The sequence below is a fragment of the Hyperolius riggenbachi genome, chromosome 10 (genome assembly GCF_040937935.1).
Source record: "Hyperolius riggenbachi isolate aHypRig1 chromosome 10, aHypRig1.pri, whole genome shotgun sequence".
In the NCBI taxonomy this organism is placed as follows: Eukaryota; Metazoa; Chordata; class Amphibia; order Anura; family Hyperoliidae; genus Hyperolius; species Hyperolius riggenbachi.
The window spans coordinates 33070043-33087530 of record NC_090655.1 but is presented as its reverse complement, the minus strand read 5'-3'; the positions used below and the strand labels follow the sequence as shown (position 1 = coordinate 33087530).

At 46.9% G+C, this 17488-nt stretch overlaps 2 protein-coding genes across 3 annotated transcripts in view; one reads left to right on the top strand and one right to left on the bottom strand.

The window, feature by feature from the left end:
- LOC137534010 (serine/arginine repetitive matrix protein 1-like) overlaps window positions 1–17488 on the top strand; it is a 69704-nt gene that overhangs the window by 31692 nt on the left and 20524 nt on the right. The window lies entirely within an intron of this gene.
- HSPA12A (heat shock protein family A (Hsp70) member 12A) overlaps window positions 1–17488 on the bottom strand; it is a 104606-nt gene that overhangs the window by 86691 nt on the left and 427 nt on the right. The gene's annotated exons all lie outside the window — the stretch shown is intronic.

Sequence of the window (17488 nt, the reverse complement as noted above, 5' to 3'; positions counted from 1 at the left end):
CGTCCATCCCACTGTGATTGGCTACAGCGTGCGTGTTGGGATGGTGCACGTAAAGGCTAAAGAGCAGACATGCACACCTTTCTCCCTCGCAGCGTAGCACACCTTTCTCCAGTGTAGCGCACCCCACCAGCTACAATGTAATACTTGTATGTATCTGTCCTGACAGATCAGAATGTTCTCTGCCTGGATTAGACAATATTTGCAGCAGTAATTGGGGGAGATTGGTGTGCGCTGTGATTTGCTCGCCCACCACAGCCCCCAGAACACACGGATCCCTGTAACTGGCAGCAGAGCGCAAAGCATGTGGGCGGGTGATAGACGTAGAGCTGGCTCAGCGCCAGGCTGCTATGATGGAAGGAGGGCGGCTGATATGAGGAATTAAGCTATGAAATGTATCAGAGAATTCACTGCCGAACCCAATATAGACTGTCCTCTGCTAATGTACCCTTCAGAGGAGAAACCCCAGGGGGGTCACCAACCAGCTATGCAGTGCAACATACATTTTGTTTAAAGAACTAAAGTACACTATGGAGGGCAGCATGTTTGTTTCCTTTTAAACAATACCAGTTGCCTGGCAGCCCTGCTGATCTATTTGGCTACAGTAGTGTCTGAATCACACCAGAAACAAGCATGCAGCTAATCTGTCAGATCTGACAATGTCAGAAACACCTGATCTGCTGCATGCTTGTTCAGGGTCTATGGCTAAAAGTATTGGAGGCAGATGGTCAGCAAGGCTGCCAGGCAACTGATATTGCTTAAAGAAAACCTGTAACGAAAAAATCCTTCCCTGGGGGGTACTCCCCTCGTGTGGGGGAAGCCTCCGGATCCTATTGAGGCTTCCCCCATCCTCCTCGGTCCCACGGCGGCGATAAAGCTCCCCGAACAGCGGGGATGTAAATATTTACCTTCCCGGCTCCAGCGCAGAACCATATCCCTCTCAGGCGACCTCTATTGGGTCTGCTCTACTGCGCAGGTGACTATTATTCCCCCTCCAGGCCGCCATGGATAGTGGGGGAATGAAATTCAGCTTCCAGCAATTGCTAGAAGCCGAATTATTGTGTTTTAAAAGTAACTTCAGCTCCGTCTTCTGACCGCGCCAAAGTTACTCCCTGTGCGCCCAAGTCTCCTGCGCTGGATTCATAGAGTTCGCTCAGGGAGTCTTGCCCAAGGTCTCCTACTGATTAGGTGCTGCTGGCTTACTGAACAGGAAGAGCCGAGATTAGAACCCTGGTGTCCTGTGTCAGAGCCCTTAACCAGTACACTATCCAGCCACTATATGGGAGGCAACCATTCATACACGCATGTGGGGTAGGACCGTCTCCACTCAGTCTTGCGGGTAAGGCTAGGTGGTTGCGGCTTCAAATAAAGGGTTCACTCTTAGTAGGGGGAGTTGCCCTGTTCAGGAGTAGTTTGAAGGTAATCGGGGCGTTAGTAGCTGGAGGCGCTCAAATACCATGTATCTGCATATAGAAAATGTATGAAAAAAATGAAGGTAAGATCCTTCCTCAATAAATGGTTATGGATAAAAAATTTGCAACTTTGTGTCTTTTCCATTTGCCTGGGTGGGGGATACACAGGTGCTGTGCTCCCCCTCAGACTTGGCATAAAGGCAGCCATATTGTCAGCTGTCCCCTCCAGCAGTGGGCTGTGGCTGTGCAGCATCTCTCTGGAGTATGGAAGGTCACCCTGGGAAGAAGAATCGCTTCCTGCAATCCTCCCATTACACGGATGTGTCTATTGCTGAGCGCTGCTGTCCCACTGACCTTCATGCACGGGAGAAGGTCACCTGTCTCGGGGACGAGCCGAGACGCCACGTCTTAATTCATGAGGCAGCAGCCATGCAAGAAATCCAATCCTCATCCTCCCTCTATATAGTGATGCTCCAATTCGGTCTAGCTCCTAGGATGCCCTTAAGGGGTTACTCCACCCAGAAGTGATATTTCAGGAATGGGTGGAGTCTGGTGAGCTGAGCCATCTGCTGGCTCGTATCTGTTCTAGAGATGGGAAGTCCGGATCTTTTCAATGATTCGGATGATTCGAATCGGATCATTGAAAAGATCTGGATCTTTGATCCAAATCTTGAATCATTTTACTAGGGAAGCATTCGGGGGTCAAATGACTAGCAGGACAGGACTTCCCTGCAGTGGACAGAGAAGGGGAGGTGGTGGACAGACAGAGAAGGGGAGATGGTGGACAGAGAAGGGCAGGGAGTGGACAGAGAAGAGGAGGAGAAGGGAGGAGGTGGACGAAGAGGGGAGAGTAGAGAGCAGAAATTTTTTTTTTTTTTGCACACATTACCCACATGTTGCAATCCTATTCTTTAAATATATTTCACCTATATGTTCATCTGTATACTTTGCAAACGTCTCACAGTGAAAGAAAGCATTCCGCATCCCAGTGTGTCCTTTTCTCACCTCCAACACTCATCATAAGGATCATATTGCCCTGCAATCACAGTGCCTACCCTGTCCTAGCCCAGCACGCTGTCTGCAAAGTTACTGAGCTGTACTTCTGAGCCAAATGTTACCCGTTTGTTCACTGTGCACAACTACGGAACAGACAGCCTGTAATGAGCAGCACATTATAGCCAGTATGTGTGCTCTACACATATCTGGCAGTGGCACCCATGTCCCCTCTGTCTCATCTACCTGTCCCTGCAAGGCTGGCTCCCCTCCAACAGAGCGATCCATCTCTGCTCTGCTTTCAGGACCCCGCTGCCCGCTGAGAGGGGGGCGTGTCGCTCCTGGCACCGCCCCCTTTGTGATCCGAATCGTTCATTTTGATGATTCGGATGATTCGACTCACAAAAGAGATTCGGTCCAAAGATCCGAATCGTTCATGATCCGGACAACACTAATCTCTTCGGGCTGCAATAATGTAATGCCTGGTTGTGCTTCATGTCACTTTAGGCTCAACAAAAAGCATTAAAGTGGACCTGAACTCTTGCATAGCACAGAAGGAAAACCAAGAGAAATGCACCCTGTATGTATTTAGAGAGTTTAGCCTGTCTAATTCCCCCTCATCTGTGACTAATCACAACTGTAATTTGATCTGTCAGCTTTCTGCCTTGGCAGAGCAGCTAATTTGTAAACACAGGATGGTAATACTATGTCTGCTTCCATGAAAGCAGGAAGTACACACTGCAGATTTATTGCAGGATTTGTATCAGCTGTAACAAATGTTTTTCCTTTTAAAGGTTATTATGCTGTTGCTTATCTTTTAGAGCAGAGAGGAAGTTCTGAGTTCATGTTTGCTTTAAAGAGAATCTGTATTGTTAAAATCACACAAAAGTAACAATACCAGTGCGTTAAGGGACATCTCCTATTACCCTCTGTCACAATTTCGCTGCTCCCTGCCGTATTAAAAGTGGTTAAAAACAGTTTTAAAAAGTTTGTTTATAAACAAACAAAATGGCCACCAAAACAGGAAGTAGGTTGATGTACACACATAGAAAATACATCCATACACAAGCAGGCTGTATACAGCCTTCCTTTTGAATCTCAAGAGATCATTTGTGTGTTTCTTTCCCCCTGCAGTTCTCATACACTGAAGTTTCAGGCTGCTCTTTTCTTCCTGCAAACAGCTTTGCCCTTGTCTGTATTTCCTCACTATGTGAAAGCCCAGCCAGCTCAGAGGACGATTTATCCAGCTTGTAAAAGATAAGAGAGAAGAGAGAAGCTGCTCTAATCTAAATATCACACAAGCAGTGTGCATAGAGGGGCCTGGAAGGGGGAGTTCATAGCAGAACCACAACACTGAAGAACTTGGCAGCCTTCCAGACACAGGCTGACAAGTCTGACAAGAGAGAGATAAGTTGATTTATTACAGAGACTGTTATAGTAGAAAGTGCTGCAGTAAGCCAGAACACATTAGAATAGCTTTTGGAACTTGTAGGATGATAAAAAACAGGATGCAATTTTTGTTACGGAGTCTCTTTAAATCTGTAAAAAGCTGCCATTCATGGGATCAACCTTTGGGCTGGAGGCCCGGTTCACACTTGCGGTGGCCCTCCGGAATCGCCGTGCCGGAGCCGCACCGCCTGCAGAACGGACGGAACGGACGCACGGCATAGCAATTAAAGCCTATGCGTCCGTTCACATGGGTCCGTTCTGCAGAACCGGAGCCGGACCGGATCCGGGCCGGATCCGGACTCCGGCCTCCGTTCCAACATGCGCTATTTTTTCATCCGGCCCCTCCGGCAGCCGTATCCGGGGCGGAGCCGGACTGCACCATCCGGCCAATACAAACAAATGGGAACCGGAGGCCGCACAACACACTGGCTGAGAAATCCGGATGTTCTACCCCACTTCCTATGCGGATTTTTGCGGCGATATTGGCTGGGGACACATGGGCAAGCATTTTGGAGTGGAGCAGCACGAGCTGGAGGTGTTGGCAGGATGTTGGCAGCATGTCGGAGGTGGAGGTGAGTGCTAAACAGCAGAGGGCCTGATTCCACAGGTCCCCCTTCTGCTGACCTCCCAGACCCCAACATTTTTTTTTTTTTAACGTTAACTTTGCCAAACGGATCCGGATCGCATCCTGATTACCACCTGATGCAACCTGACCGGATCCGGATCGGATCCGGATCAGAACCGTACGGTTCCGATCCGGATCCGGTCCGGATCCGGTCAGGTCATCCGGTCCGTTTGGCAAACAACCGCTAATGTGAACCGGGCCTAAGTTGATCAAATGCGTCTGGGACTAATCAGAAGTTTGCTGATCATCAGTACGTCACTCCAGACAGTTTGTCTAAAGGTACAGATTAACGGTAAAATTGGCAGAACAATCTGGTGCTGATCGACTAACAATTGTTCTATCGATCATTTCATTAATCCAGCTTTCAGAACGTTTCTTTTAAGGCGGCCACTAACCAATACCATTCAGCACTCATTTTCGATTATTCGTATTACGATCATTCAGGACCACTAACGGATGAAAATCTCCTAATCAATCTGATCAAGTTGATGGAATTGATCTGAAAAATCGGATTGGTGAGATTTTTGTCCATTCAGTGCTGCTGACAGATTTCCGATTGGTCATATGAGTGATCGGAAACGATTGCTGAAATGTATACTTAGTGGCCACCTTTAGTCTGAATGGATTCATTATATCATAAGTTTTAGGTCCCCCCCCCTTTCAGTGTGGAATAGGCTGCCATATTTCCTTTTAAAGAATACCAGTTACCTGGGTGTTCTGTGCATCCTCTGTAATACTTTTAGCCAAAGGAATGCGTTTAAATCGCTGTACTAGGCAATTTTGCAGCGCTTTTACTAGCCATAAACACAAAAAAGTCGTAATCACTGAACAAATCGCTAGCATTCATTTAAAAATTCACTTCAGAATCACCAGAAATCACTCCTGAAAATGCTGCAAAAGCTTAAAGGACAACTGTAGGGAGAGGTACAGTATGAGAAGACTGCCATATTTCCGTTTTAAAAAAAATATGTTGCCTGGCAGCCCTGCTGATCTATTTTGGCTGCAGTAGTGTCTGAATCGCACACCAAAAACAAGCATGCAGCTAATCTTGTCAGATCTGACAATGTCAGAAACACCTGATCTGCTGCATGCTTGTTCCGGGTCTATGGCTAAAAGTATTAGAGGCAGAGAATCAGCAGGACTGCCAGGCAACTGGTATTGCTTAAAAGGAAATAAATATGGCAGCTTTCACATACCTCTCGCTACAGTTGTTGCTTAAAGGGAAGGTTCAAGCAAAATAAAAAAAAGGAGTTTCACTTACCTGGGGCTTCTCCCAGCCCCCTGCAGCCATCCTGTGCTGTCGTAGTCACTCACTGCTGCTCCAGTCCCCGGCTGGCAGCTTGCCGACCTCGGAGGTTGGCGGGCCGCATTGCGTACATTTTTACGCATTCCCACTAGTGCAGGAACATTAACACATACATTTTTACGCATTACTGGTTTAATGCGTAAAAATGTACGCATTGAACTAGTAATGCGTAAAAATGTATGTGTTAATGTTCCTGCACTAGCGGGAATGCGTAAACATTTACGCAATGCGTCCCGCCGACCTCTGAGGTCAGCAAGCTGCCAGCGGGGGACTGGAGCAGCAGTGAGTGACTACGACAGCACAGGATGGCTGTAGGGGGTTGGTAGAAGCCCCAGGTAAGTGAAACTCATTTTTTTTATTTTGCTTGGACCTTCCCTTTATAGGGAACCCGAGGTGAGAGGTATATGGAGGCTGCCATATTTTTTTTTCTTTTAAATAATACCAGTTGCCTGGCAGCCCTGCTGGTCTATTTATCTGCAGTAGTGTCTGAAGTACATCAGAAGCAAGCATGCAGCTAATCCTGTCCTGGCAATATTGTCAGAAACGCCTGATCTGCTGCATGCTTGTTCAGAGTCTATGGCTAAAAGTATTGGAGGCAGAGGATCAGCAGGATAGCCAGGCAACTGGTATTGGTTAAAAGGAAATAAGTATGGCAGCTTTCACATACCTCTCGCTACAGTTGTCCTTTAAGCAGTTTCAGTTGTGATTCATGATTTCGAGTGGGCCCGGACAGCCAGTTTTCTGTAAAGCAGTACAGGAGGTAGACCTGCTTCCATAGCCGGCTTTTGACACGAACGGTCGCTCAGGGTGCAGGCTTCCAAGGGGGCACCTACAGCTGGCTATCTAACTGAGGGAGGGCACCTACTCCAGGCCACATATACTGAGGGCACAAACACCTGGCTACCTATACTGGAGGTACTGACGCCCGGCTACATATGTGGGGAGACCTACACCTGACTTCCTATACTGGGGGCACCTATGCTTGACTACCTATATTGAGAGCACCTACACATGAGATCCTATACTGGGAGCACCTATACCTCGCTACCTACTTTAAAGGTGTTTTTTTTTTTTTTTTTTTTTTTTTTTTTTTTTTTATGCGCGGGGCACACTGCGGCTTTAACATGTGGTGAAAATTGTCGGTACTGTGTTATCGTTTCAAATTTGGGGGGGGAGGGGATAACTGTCCCACTGATTATTTTTATTAATAATCTTGAAAGTTTCTAGCCTTCATTTTTAAGTGTATTCATGATAATGCACTCTTTCCATGCATTTTGTAGTTATTGGTGTTTTTTAAATATACATATGTGATGTGTCACGGAGATCTGAGCTTTTGGTGTGGTGAGAAGAGGATGAAGCGGGGGCGGCGGCCCTGCATGCTTCTGCTGATGAAATGGCCTACCCGTTAAATCTGCCTACATTCACTGACCATGCATCGGCAGCAAGGTTGGGGGGGGGGAATGGTAAAGTCTATGCTATGTAGGTTGGTTTGGTGTAGGCTATTTCCTTGGAGCATCGTATCACCCGGCCCTGCTGATGTCTGGGATTCGTGGCTCTGGGAATAGGAGTTCTCGTCACGCTGCGGTACAGTCCGGAGCCCCCCGCAGCCCCCTGTGTCCCAGCTGCTGCCTCGTTAGTCTCAGGAGGTCTCAGTGCCCATTTGTAAATGAAGTCATTCTGCAGCGTGCCTCGTGTATATATATGATCCCCCTGTGGCGAGCCAGCCGTGACCTGTCTGCAATCTGCTGCAGTGCATGCTGTGATTTCATCATAATGCAGAGATCCGCCTGCTGGGCACTAATCACCGCCGTGCTGAGGCTGGGCAACCTGCTCCTTCCGGGCAACTACAAGTCCCAGCAGAGGCAGAACACAGATTGTACAATCCAGTGTCCCCATTTTCATGATTGCAGGTTTCCGGTCTGACAAATAGATCTGTATTATAAATGTTCTTCTGGGTGTGTTTTGTATGCAGGTGTGCCATCTATTAACCTAGTCTCTCAACAGGTGGTACTCCCGACCCTTGAGAAAGGGGGGGGGGGGTCTTTGGTTGGGTTTCAGGGGGTGTTTGAACTTGTCAGTCATCCTAGAACAGTGAGTTTGGGATTTTAAAAGGCAACTGAAGCAAGAGGGCTATGGAGGCTGTCATATTTATTTGCTTTTAAGCGATACCAGTTGCCTGGCTATTCTGCTGATCCTCTGCCTCTAATACTTTTAGCCATAGACCCTGAACAAGCATGCAGCAGATCAGGCATTTCTGACAATGTCAGATCTGACAAGATTAGCTGCATGCTTGTTTCTGGTGTGATTCAGACACTACTGCAGCAAAATAGATCAGCAGGGCTGCCAGGCAACTGGTATTGTTTAAAAGGAAATGCATATGGCAGCCTCCATATTCTCCTCCCAGAAAGAGACACTGAAGCGAAAAAAAAAATAATTGATATAATTTGTATGTGTAGTACAGATAAGAAATAAAGCATTAAGGCCCATACACACGTCGGATTTTTCCAAACGATGGGTCGTTGAACGTCCCGTCGTTCAGTCGTCCGCACGCCAAATCGGGCGTGTGTACAGTCTGTCGTTCGGGTGATAAGACTGATTTTGAGCGATCCGCCCACCGGATCGCTCAAGACCAGTCTTATCACCCGAACGACAGTCTGTACACATGCCCGATTTGGCGTGCGGACGACTGAACGTTCAAACGACCCGTCGTTCGGAAAAATCCAACGTGTGTATGGGCCTTTAGGAGCAGAGACCTAAGTCTAATGCTGTTTCCAGTACAGGAAGAGTTAAGAAACTCCAGATGTTATCTATGAAAATTGCCATTGAGCTCCACAGAGAGCTCTGTATTCTGAAGGTTGTTATCTTAACTGTATTGTTTTTACTTTTGCATAGAACAGTTCAGGACAGGTCAAAAGTTCACTGCCTGTTCTGTAAAAAACATTAAGGGCTTGTTTCCACTGTTGCGACGCGATTTCGGCCGCATTCCGACGCTTGTAAAAACGCATGCGGATGTGTTTCCACATGCGTTTTTCCCCGCGATTTCGCCTGCGATTTTGCATGGCAGGGTGCCATGTGAAATTAACCATGACACTGCCAGGGCTAAATAAAATTGAAAAAGGTGCGAAATCGCACGCGAAATCGCGGGTAAAAACGCATGTAACAAACGCATGCGTTTTTACTATTAAATACATTAGCGGCGATTCGCACGGATTCCCGACGCAGGCAAAATCGTTGGCTCTTTTGTGCGTTTTTTTCACGCTGAAAAAAACGCACCTCAACAACGCTACAGTGGAAACAGGCCCATCCACTTGTATTACATGTGCGGATCTGCATGCGTTGGACGCATGCAGATTCGCGATAGTGGAAACGAGCCCTTAGACTGCTGAATAGTGTGTAAACTTAAAATATTAGAAATTGATGCAATGTTATAAAAAAAAGCTGTACAACTGAAAATCAAAATTAGATTTTTTTTTTTATACTAATGTTATAGTAATTATCTGTACTACACAACTAATTCATTATATCATTTTTTTTTCGCTTCAGTGTCTCTTTAAGTTGTCCTTTACAAAAAATCATGTATTTATGCCTAAATATGTATGTTTAATTAAAAGCATAAAGGAGTGTTTGAAAAGCATTTATATACAAATATTGAGCACCCCAAAAAAGTTGGGTACTTCAGTTATTTACAATAGGGGGTTCTCGACAGTCTTTCATAAAGGGGTACATGATGTAGATATGTTGAGAAACTGTGATCTGTGTCACATTTTATCTGGGTCAGATTCTGCCTCGTAAAGTACCATATCTATCATGACATCCAGAGACGTGAGATGACGGGCTTAGTTCATGCCAAAAACTGCTAGTGCTTGTAAACGGTGACTGCGATTTTGCAAATAGTTTTTTGAATAAATGTGTATTTTTGCACCAGGGCTGTGGAGGCGGAACAAAAATCTGACTCAGTCTTCTCACCTTATGAAACCTCCGACTCCAGGTACCCAAAAATTGCTCTTACTCCACAGCACTGTTTTGCACATCCATTCAAGTTAAATCGCTCCCAAAACGTTACATGCAGTAATACAGTGATACAGCGAATGGGTCAGCTCTGCATTTGCCAAAAAATGCGCGCAGCAGTGTCATCGCAACAGCAGAATGATAGTGAGAACATCAGATGGGGTCTATGCACGTCGGATGTTCTAGCGTATTGCACACTGTGCACGTTACCGTTTTTAAAGAATGAATAAAATTGCTTAATTTTTTACAATATTCATATATAGATTGTGTTTGCCCATTGTAAAATCTTTCCTTTCCCAGATTTCCATTCTGAAATGTATCACTGGTGGTGACACCTTTTTAGTTCTGCCAGGTGATCTGTATGGAATGTTTGTTACTGAGAGTTCTATTCACAGAGGGAGATGCTGCTTGCTTGGCAGTTGGAAAAAGCCGTTATTACCCACAATGCAATGTGGTTCACAGATAGGAAACTGTCAGGACCATGGTGATGACCTCACACCGCGGGGAGGGGTTTCACCACCATATCAGCCATATACATGTCCCTGATCTGTTTGAGAAAAGGTAAAGCTCCCTCACGGGAAAGGGGGTATCGGCTACTGAAATGGGATGAAGTTCAGTCCTTGGTTACAGTCCCTCTTTAATGCTTCCCTCTGATAAGCAGGTGTCCGTCCCTCTCCTATCCTTTGAAAGGTCTGATCCCTGTCTGTAGTCAGGACTCTGGCTGGTGTACCCACAAAGCGATTGGATAGTCCTCAGACCCGTACGCCAGCTTCTGCCTCCGCCATGTGAGTGACTGTCCTACAATAGACAGGGAGGCGGCTTTCGCACAGCATATCCTCACTGCTGTCTCCGTATTCTGGCCATGCAGGATTGCAGAGTCTGCATAGTCTAGAAATGTGATGCAATATTGCTGCTGCACAAGTCCTTTTTTTATTTTTTTTATGGTGTGTACATTGAAGGGTTAAGATTATCTGAGTGTGCTATCCCCACTCCACACACCATTTGTGCACGCCCCAGTGTAGGTATGTGATGCAGCCCCCCAAGTATAGGCAGCCAGATAGGCCCCCAGGATTAGGTAGGTACCCACCCCCCAGTGTAGGTAGCCAGATGTCTCTCCCCCCCCCTCCACCACCATCTTGGGAATCCCCCTCCCCAGTGTAGCTGGATCAGCCCCCAGTATTAGGCAGCCCCCATGCAGAGTTACAAGTGGAGACTGTAGAAGGGCAACTCACGGTCACGGCGTCTGGCGCTCATCCGGGAACCCACAGCTCGCAGCATCTCCCCCCTCCGACACACTTAGCGAGACGCCACTAAAAGGAAGTGAAGATGCTGTGACATGGCTGAGTTCCTGGCAAGGTGAGCAGGACTTATACAGGCTCCACTTGCAACTCTGCATAGGCCAGGCGAGGGGGGGGGGGGGGGGCAGTTGTAGGGAGCATGGATGTGCCCTTAGGGCTGTGTGCCCAGAGACTGGTGCCTTTCCCACCTCTGCCTCGGCCTGTGCTTGGATGGCTTCCCAGATTTCTTTGCCTCTGCAGAGAGTATGCACTAATAAAAAATACAAGATCTCAGCAAAGCTCAAAAAACCTCTGTGTGGGAGTGTACTTTCCCCTTTGCACCTCTTATTCAAACCATCTCGCTATGATAAGCAGAGAGCAATGCATCCCTCTGACCCGACCCTTTTTAAAGCTGCAAAGTCAGAAACTGGTGTCAGGCAGGAGGAACGAGACGATAGAAGCTGATAATTACAACCTAACATTTCCTTCCTCAAATTCCATTAAAGGAAACCTAAACTGAGATAGAAAATATGTATTTATCCTTTTTAAAATACCAGTTTGCCTGACTCTCCTGCTGATCCTGTGTCTCTAATGCTTTCAGCCACAGCCCCTCAACAAGCATGCAGATCAGGTGCTCTGACTGAAGTCAGACTGGATTAGCTGCATGCTTGTTTCAGGTGTGAGATTCAGACACTACTGCAGCCAAAGGGATCAGCAGGGCTGCCAGGCAACTGGTATTGTTTTAAAAGGAAACATCCCTATCCCTCTTAGTTTAGGTTCCCTTTAAAGCGGAACATGTACTCAGAACTTACTCTCTGCTCTAAAAGATGAGCAACAGCATAATAACCTTTACAGAAAAAACATTTGTTAGTTTATACAAATCTTGCAATAGATCAGCAGTGTGTCTACATCCTGAAACAGACAGGGTTAACAACCTGTTTTTACAAGTTGGCTGCTCTGCCAAGGCAGCCCGCTGACACAGCTGAGAGATCAAATTACAGTTTGGATTAGACACAAATGAGGGGGGTTAGACAGGCTAAACTCTCTAAATACATACAGGGTGCATTTATCGGTTTTCCTTCTGTCTTGTGCAAGAGTTCAGGTCCACTTTAACAGGCTTATTTTATGTCCGTCTGGCCACGTGGAAAGTAATGGCGTCCCATTTGTGTGAGTTGGTGTGCTTTGTTTGTGATATATGATAATCTATGGAAGCGCACACATGTTTGCACTGCTGTCGCCCTGTCTGGTTTGTACGTATGGGTTGATGAAAGTGTATTGGGTGGTTTTATTTGTAGCCTTTTATGTTTCCCACTTCCAGCACAGGAAGCTGGCAGTGCGCAGAGTAATGAAGTCCCCCTGCATACACTCCGCTGGGAAGAGGAACCTTGTCATAGTTATGGGCAGCGATTTGCCAACAGTCAGGGGCGTCATTGCAGTCCTGTGGGCATTCATGCGATCATGTACTAGCTGTCTGCTCTCACCACTTACAGGACCACTCCAGTGAAAGTAAGGGGAAATCTGACAGAACCAACAGGTTTTGGACTAGTCAATCTCCTCATGGGGGATTCTCAGGGTTTTCTTTAAAGCATTTCCTGAACGACAGTTGCTAAGTCTGACGGTCAGGCAGTTTGTTTTAACCACTTGTGGACCGCGGTGGTAAACTCCCCTAGTGGCCAAGCTATTTTTTACTTAATAGGCCACTGCAGCTGTAAGGCTTCACTGCAGGGCTGCACAACTCAGCACGCAAGTGATTCCCCCTCCCCCCCCCTTTTTTTCTCCCCACCAACAGAGCTCTCTGCTGGTGGGATCTAATCGCTTTACAAATATTTGGGGGTTTTAATTAAATTTTGCTTTTTTTTTTTTATTTTGTTTTATTTTTACCACCCTCCCTCCCCCCGTTAGCCAATTAGAGCGATCAAATGTGATAGGCTTCAGCCTATCACAGCAGATGGCTTCTGTCTCCCCAGTACAGCACTGCCTTAGATCGCAGCGCTGTACTGTGTTAATAGACGGTCGCCGCTGGGAGACTGAAGGCAGAGCGGTGCTCCGTCATTCATGTGAAGATGCGTGCGCGATCTCCTGCAATCTCCGCCCGCAGCCATTCACCCCAATCAGCGTGCAGTGGTCCTGGGGAGGCCACCGCGTTCACGCCAGCTAGGGGTTAAAAGGAAATTAATGTCAGCCTCCATATCCCTCTGGTTCCCACTTCCCTAAACAGTGATCTAAGATGGCCAAATGAACTTACCTGGGACTTTCTCCAGCCCCTCGTAGTCCGTGAGGTTCCTTGGTGTCCCCCGGGCTCCTTACTTTCTTTCCGCGATGGCTCCGTTAGAGCACAGACTTCACTTAGTTGCATGCATTTGCACATGCATGGCCCCCTCCCGCGTGAGCGATCTGCGCATGCACGGTTCTTGGAAGAAGGAACTGCTCATGCAAAGATCGCTTGTACCGACGGGCGCGTGGAGGAGTTGGGCATGCGCTGTTGCACATGACTTCGACTGAAGTCGCCGTTCTAACAGAGCCGGTGTGGGAAGAAAGGAGGGAGTCCGGAGGATGCCAGGGGAAGTAGAGGACTACAAGGGGCAGGAGAAAGACCCATAGCTCGTTTGGCTATTTTAGATCACAGTTCAGGGTCTCTTAGTTCTGCTTTAGGATGGTAAGTTTGGGTGAGTGCTGAACAGTTTGTGGAAGGGCATTCCAGAGGAAGGCAAAAATGCGAGAAGTTTTCATTTTATTTTTTTTTGTTTTATGCAAGAATGAGGAGATGTGACTAGAGGATGAGGAGAATCTCATTAGTCGAGCATGCTGGTAAATATCGATCGGTTGCGCACATTGTGTGTGTATGTGGCTGGAATGGAGCCCAGAGCAATTTACTTGGAACAAAAGATCAGTCAGTAGAGCGATCGTATACACAACCTCTCAAATTGGCCTTCACTGCAGATCAGTCACGGATTGACAAATCCATTCAATCATCTGATTGCCTGAAAGGTTCACCTGCAGCAGATCAAGTGCAGTGTTCTCCCCAAGCACTTTTAGCTGGGCGCTCCACCCGGCTAGTTTTGGTGACCACCCGGCTGTCATCAGCTCACCTCCTCCTATTCTGTAAGTAGAGTTGCAAACAGAAGCGCAGGCCCTGCATTCTCTCCTCTCACCCCACCCCGGCTACTATTTCACTATTTCATTCCACCCGGCTGGGAAAAAAATTCTGGGGAGAACACTGTAGTGTGTACCAGGCCTTCTTCTCATCCAATGACTCTCTAGTTTAAAGGACAACTGAAGTGAGAGGGTTATGGAGGCTGCCATATTTATTACCTTTTAAGCAATACCCGTTGCCTGGCTATCCTGCTGATCCTCTGCCTACATTTAGCCATACATAACTTCACTGGAAAGTGTTCCAAGGAGACAGCACCCGGGTATGCTTCCCTGGGATTGTGCCGGTGCCTTGCCTCGACCGGATTGCTCAAACGGTCCTGGTACAACCAATCGTAAAAAGAGGCGGCACACCAATGGCTGCAAAAATGTTGCTTGTATTGCGGAACAGTGCAACTGGTATTGTTTAAAAGGAAATAAATATGGCTCCTTATTCCTCTCACTTCACTTGTGCTGCTTGCCAGTTTTGCTTCAGGTTTTTCTGGTTAGAAATCTTGTATAGACGGGATAATCGCATACAGAGGCACAGATGTAGTTATCAGCATACTCTATCGCCCTCGCTGTGCCTTGTCCACCCAGCAGCCTTGTCACTAGTGGCTGGATAGTGTACTGGTTAAGGGCTCTGCCTTTGACATGGGAGACCAGGGTTCGATTCCTGCTAGGTCAAGTACCTATTCAGTAAGGAGTTCAAGGCAAGACTCCCTAACACTGCAGGGTGGCCTCCTGAGCGCGTCCCAGTGGCTGCAGCTCTTGAGCGCTTTGAGTCCGACAGGAGAAAAGCGCTATACAAATGTTCGGATTATTATTATTATTACTTGTTAGGAATACATATAGGTGACTGCTCCGGGTCATCCTTGTGACCTCCCTGTGTCGGCTGTCACACAGAGCCCCGCGCACAGCATGGCGTTATCAGGGAGTGTCACTGCTGATCAGCTGGCGTGTTGTGATGTCACTTGTCACGCAGCGTTGGCTTTGTCTGCTGCCGTTGTGCAATGCGTGTAAACTGCCACGTGCTGAACACACTGACCCTAACAAGCCATGCCTGTTCCCTACTGCCGAAAATATGCCAACTATTTCCTGGGCTGTCATGTAAAACTGGATGGGGGCTGCTAGAGACATTACCCAACACTCCCCAGAAGGGGAACTGCTGGTCATAGTATGAACGTTTTCCAGATACCTCAATGACAGCCTCAGGACAGACATTCAGGAAACGCAGCCAATAGGAATCGGAAATAATGTTATACATTTTTATCCCCTAGTTTAAAAAATGTTAAAGCAACTTTTTCTTGATGAGGGAAGTACATCTGTTCTAAAACTGTTGGGCACAGGTGCTCTTTACACTTTTCAGCTGGCTAGGTCAAAGGGAATCTGAAGTGAAAATAAACTTCTGATATCATAATTTATGTGTAGTACAGCATCAGAGATAAAACATTACCAGCACAGATATGAGTCTCATATTGTTTCCAGTACAGGAAGAGTTAAACTTCAGTTATCTATGCAAAAGAGCTTCTCTGAGCTCTCCCATCCAACTTGGGTCAACTGCAGTGCTGTTTTCTGAAGCACTTATCTCAACCTGTCTCTTGCTGTTTCTTGTTTAAGGTTTTTCTGCCTAGACGTTCAAAGGGTCATTAGCTGTGCTCGGTTTGTATAGTTTTTTTAAACTACAGAGTGTAGTTTGTAATTTCAAATGACAGAATGCTGCAATGTTAAAAACAAAAATATAAGACTTTTTTCTTTGCTACCAATGTTCTATTATTATCCGTACTACGCATACAATTCATTATATCAAGGTTTTTTTTCGCTTCAGTGTCACTTTAAGGCTGTGCCTTTGGTGCAGGATTTGAGCCTCTGACCAGGGTTCAAATCCCGTTTCAAGCCAGTACGTAAAACTGTAAGGAGTCATTGGCCAAGGCTCGCTAGTTGTCCTAGTTGCCCGTGGAGCACACCCTAGTGGCTGACGCTCTGAAGTGCTTTGAGTACGCCGGGAGAAACGTGTGATATAAATCTTGCCTTTCGTACTTTGTACCACTCTAGGCTCCTAAAAGAAAAAAGTTTTTTCCTGAAATGTTTCAGATGGTAAGTTTAGCTACAAAGAATCTATCAGAACCTGCTGATATGGTTTTGCAGTTTGTTTGTTTTTAAAGTACACCAGAAGTGATGGGGATATCGTGGCTGCCATGTTTATCTCCTTTTAAACAATACCAGTGTCCTGGCTGTCCTGGTGATCTTTGGCTGTAGTAGTATCTGAATCACTCACCTGAAACAAGCATGCAGCTAATCTAGTCAGACTTTAGTCAGGAATATCTGATCTGCATGCTTGTCCAGGGTTTATGGCGAAACATATTCGAGGCAGAGGATCAGCAGGACAGCGAGACAATGTGCATTGTTAAAAAGAGAATGTCAGCGTCCATATCCTCCTCAATTCAGGTGCGCTTAAAGGCACAGTTATATAAGACGACCATGCATGGGTTGGATCCTCAGACCACTGTCTAACACATGCCGTTATGCAGGTGATATACTCTACACCACTGGCGTAGCAAAGAAGCTGTGGGCCCCGGTGCAAGTTTTTTTATACTGCCACCCGACCCCCCCCCCCCCCCCCCCCCCCCCCAAGCACTGAATACATAAAAAGTGATATGGCGCACCAAAACCTGCCAAGGACAACCACAGTGTCAGAGGTACAAGAAGGGGATGGGGAACAGTTTAATGATCACCACTATTCAAAGCATCTATAGAAGTGATTACCAGCACAGGATCAATAGAGAGATAATACTGTGGTTGAGGGAGGGCCCCTCTGGCCAAGGGCCCCAGTGCGATCAAAACCTCTGCATCCCTTATTGCTATGCCACTGCATTACACACCTAAATACAACAAAATCCACAAAAAGCTACTGAAATCCACTTGACTTTTACGACCACGGATAAGTGGTGCAATATCGCCCCAGGCTCTCCGGCCGGAAATTCGACGTGTAGGTTATCACGTCGGAACACCGGCGCCCCCAGGACCGTGTTTGGGCCCCGAGAACACAGCAAAGTTGTCAGCAGGGATGGGATGGCTGCAGTCAGAGCTGGCTGGAATGAAATTGTCCAGCCATAGCATTCCTCTGCAGCATTACTCGCATGGCTGAGTCATTATGGATCACTGGCACGTTGTGCACATGTATCACTGCTACCTGATCACCCCAAAAACTTGGCACACCCTTTCTCCTGCAACATGTGACCACTCCCAAAGGGAAGCTTGATGAGACAAATGATCTCTGAATCTTCCAGAC